Here is a 4,452-nt window from a genome sequence, read left to right as displayed (position 1 = left end):
GGGCGGGGCGGTGGGGGTGGGGACTGACTCCCGGACGGGGCCGGGACACCATAGGTCTGAGCGGGGCCGGGGCGGGGCGGGGCCTGAACGCGATAGGTTGGAGCGGGGCCAGGGGCGGGGCCTGAGCCCAGGGAGGGCGGGCAGGGGAGGGGCCTGAGGCGACTGGTTGCGGCGGGGCCGGGGGCGGGGCCCTCTCGGGGGGGGTGGGGCCAGGAGTGATAGGTTGGAGCGGCCGGGGCGGGGCCGGGGGCGGAAGAAGTGTGGCTCTGCCCGACGACCCTGCGGGGCTGGCGGGAGTGCCGGCTGACCCGGCGTTAGAGGTCGGAGGTGGGGAGGCAACCGAGGGCGTGTGAAAGGCACGTGTTCGCTCCGCTACGTGAGCGGCTCGAAGACCCAGTAGACTGGGGGAGTCAGACGTTCTCTGTCGAACAGTTTAAACCCAGCTTTTCAGGTCAATCACCGTCTCAGGGTGTTTTTGAGTTCTGCCAAAGCATTTAACAAACTGTTTTTATGGGGAAGAAACCCTGAGAGTTGGAAGGGCCTTTGTCGCCTCGTTCAGGTCCCGGAGGAAAAAATTCCGATTTTTAGATGAAGGGAGTTGACACCTGCGGACCAGCTAGAGCGAGCCAGGCTCACTGTTATCCTCTGAGCAACCCTGCAGGGAAAATGATGTCGCCCTGTTTTGCTGATGTGTAACGTGAGGCAGCGAAGATTAATTAGGTGACTTCCCCCAGGACCTGAGACTTGCAAGTGGTCAAAGTCCCAAGTAATTTTATTATTTGTGCTTCATCATAGGTGGGGGGCAAGACTGCAGGCCGTGTAGGACAGTTTGGACTTATTCTGAACCATTTCTTCAGATGTTACAAGGTGATGGCTGGTAGGCTGAGCTGAGCCTCTCAAAGACCTGAGACCCTCTCTCAGGCTGACTTAAGTAACCCTCGGAGGTAGTGGAAATGCCTGAGAAGAGATTGAGATACTGGTAGACTCACTGGGCTCCAGAAGGTGAAACACCGCTCATAGAAATGTTAATTTTAAAAAAATCCCTTACTGGTAAGCATATTTGGATGGTGAGACTTTTCGTAAGACAAGTGAAGTCTTCTCAGGCTTATGCCTACTATACTTTACACAGAAAAGTGGGGTATGGGAGATTTGCTGTTTTTGTCAAAGTATTGTTTAAAAAATATAGGAGCATGTGTCAAAGATTTACCTAACCCATTAATTAGGGAACCAGCAGGATGATAAAAAAGAATTTGAAACACTGGTTTATAGAGTCAGTGTAAAAATGAGTGCTGGAGTAGACTGCAGGGTTAGGTACAAAACTGGCTGATGTCCTACAGAGCAGTTAAGACCTTAATCTCTGGGGCAAAATTTTTTTTTCCCTATTGGACGAATCAGGTGCATCTCTACTAGCTGTCATTTACTGAAGACCCATTCTATGCCAGTGTTTGAGTGAGGGGAGATGGTGGAGAAGACAGACATTCCTGGCAGAGAGTTCATCTTCGGTCCATCTTTGGTCTGTTAAACTGTTCCCAGGAGTCCAGGCCATGCCGTTTAAACATGGTTGCTATGGCCTTGTGGGTGGAGACCAGTACTCAGCAAAAGGGAAGCATTGTGAGTTTGTTCAGTGCTCCACCTGAGGGTGAAGGTCCTTGTATCCATGCCCAGGAGAGTGCACTCTCTGTTGAGGCCAGTGGAGATCCACTGAAGGGAAAACCAGTGTGTCTGGTCATCCAGTTCTTAGTGCAGTCATTTGCTCCCCATATACTCCCACTATGTCCTCAGAGTGTAATGCTTCTAGAGAAGATTAAGAAACGCGGAAGCCCAGCCAAGACCTCACCTAAAGCTCTAATCATCCTGTAATATGAGCAGGTTCCCCCAGTGCTTATGAAGGCTTTGGGAGGGGGACGTCCCACCTGGTTAGATCTTAGAGTATTGATTGCAGAGGAGGGGTCTGTCTAGGAGGGGAGTTGATCCTGTTCCTGCATGCAGAGAATCCCGGACACCGCCTCATGGCCACAGGTGCCCGGGAGGAGCTGTCCCCTGCTGTAATGAGTCGTAGGGGCACAGTGTTGTGCTCAGTGTTGGAGCTAAATGTTTACTTTTTTTTTTTTTGCGGTACGCGGGCCTCTCTCCACTATGGCCTCTCCCGTTGCGGATCACAGGCTCTGGACGTGCAGGCTCAGCGGCCATGGCTCACGGGCCCAGCCGCTCCACGGCATGTGGGATCTTCCCGGACCGGGGCACGAACCCGTGTCCCCTGCATCGGCAGGCGGACTCTCTACCACTGTGCCACCAGGGAAGCCCTGGTCCCTATTTTTAACCCAAGTGGGGACGTTATATTTGCCTCGATATTTCCCACATTGCAGCTTTGGCTCAACTGTCTTGCTCAGGGGTTCTCAGTACTGTATGCACATCACCCAGGGAACTTTTAACAAATGTATGCTGGGACCCCACCCCCAAACAATGAAATCAAATCTTTGAAAGCTCCCCAGGTGACTGTACCTTGTGGCCAGGGTGGAACAGCATGGGCCCCTTGCCCAGCGTTCTGATTTTACCATGCAGCAGACTCACCTGGATGCCTTGTGAAAACACAGATTTTTGAGATTCTGTCTCGGTAAGTCAGGGGTGGCACACACACGTCTGTATGTCCAGTAAGTTACCAGGTGATGCCGATGCAGGGGCCACGCTTTGGAAATCACTGTCCTCTTGCCCATCAGAACGAGGTGGGGGCATCAGGGTCACTGGGAAGGCCTGGCAACTCCTTCCCGTCTTTCATGCTTTGCTCTGGTTGGCAAAGGCAGCATCTGTAATTTAGAAACTTCCCAGCTCACTTTGCTCACCCCCTCTCCTCCCACTTGCAGTTGAGAACCATCCTTCAAGATTCCATGTATTTCTGGATACGGCTTCTCCATCCATCCGGTTTCCTACCCCTACCAGCCATGTAAGCCCTCACCCTTGTATTCACGTTGTTCTTCCATCTAAAACGCCTTCCTCCTTCTGTTGTTATGCTTTAGTGGGTGTCCTTCACCCACCAAAGCATCACCCTGATATCTTCTCTGACGTGCTCCCCGGTCCCTGAATTCTCATTGTATCTACAAGGCTGCGAGGCACTAGGGTGTAGAACACAGTGTACTGTTTTCAGTTATTCACAGATTGTTTCATCAGGGCAATGAGTTGCTTTGTGTTTCTCTCATATTCTCCTTGGTGCCTTTTCTTGTGCTATGTACTTATTAGGACCTCAGTACAAAGGAGGAAAAGATGTTAGAGTATTTCTCTAGGAGAGCATTTGCCCAGTCATCCTATTATACAAAGATTGCTGAGTGAGTGACCTTGAATTCTACCCAAGGGGCCTGGTTACCAAAATGCCTTGTCACAAGGCAACTTGCCTACAAAAGGCTCCACAGCACAGAGACCAAAGGCAGGGTTTTGCAGTGGCCAGCTGTGATACTAGGTCTACTTTTTCTACATACAAACAGTGCACATTACTAATTAAATAATAAACAATTTAGAATTGTTATTTTCCTTGGAAACCATGCAGTATCTCCCACAGGGCAATTAGGAGAAAAATCCCTGTTTTTCTCAGAAGCAAATTGGATAAAACATAAAATGAGGCATCAGGTGTGGTGACACCTAAAGCCTTGAACTTGTTCTGACTTTCGTCTCTGTCCACTCACTGGGCCTTTAGTTCTCACCTAGAATTTTACGTGCTGCCCAACTAATGACGTTGAGAAGGGCACTGTGGATGAAGCTCTGTCAGGGGTCGGCAGACTGTGGGGCCTGGGTCAGATCTGGCTCCCACCCGTTTTTTAAAATTTTATTTTCTTTATTTTTTTGGCTGCATGGGGTCTTAGCTGTGGCACGCGGGCTTCTCTCTAGTTGTGTCACATGGGCTCCAGAGCGCGTGGGCTCTGTACTTTGCGGTGCACATCTCTCTCGTTGAGATGCATGGGCTCAGTAGTTGAGGCGCGCGGGTTTAGTTGCCCCAAGGCACGTGGGATCTTAGTTCCCCGGCCAGGGATCGAACCCGCATCCCCTGCATCATTGGAAGGCGGTTTCTTTACCACTGGACCACTGGGGAAGTCCCTCCCACCCACTTTTGTAAATAAAGTTTTACTGGAGCGGTCCCATCCATTTGTTTACCTAGTGTCTGTGGTGGTTTTCTCTGTACAAAGGCAGAGTGGAGTAGTTGCAACAGAGACTGTGCATCAGTCTGCTGGGGCTGCCATAACAAACAGCACAGACTGGGGGGCTTAGCAACAGAAAGTTATCTTCTCACAGTTCTGAAGCCTGAAGTCTGCAGTCCGGGTGTCAGCAGGGCTGGCTTCTTCCGAGGCCTCTCTCCTTGGCTTGTAGACGGCCGTCTCCTTCCGTGTCCTCACACGATCGCCCCTTGGTCTGTGTGTGTCTCTCTTCTTGTGAGGGCATCAGCTGTATTGGATTAGGCCCCTGCCT

Source organism: Mesoplodon mirus (assembly GCF_964341445.2).
Source record: "Mesoplodon mirus genome assembly, chromosome: 12".
Lineage (NCBI taxonomy): Eukaryota > Metazoa > Chordata > Mammalia > Artiodactyla > Ziphiidae > Mesoplodon > Mesoplodon mirus.
The sequence above is the reverse complement of the archived record's forward strand: the minus strand, read 5'-3'. Positions refer to the sequence as shown.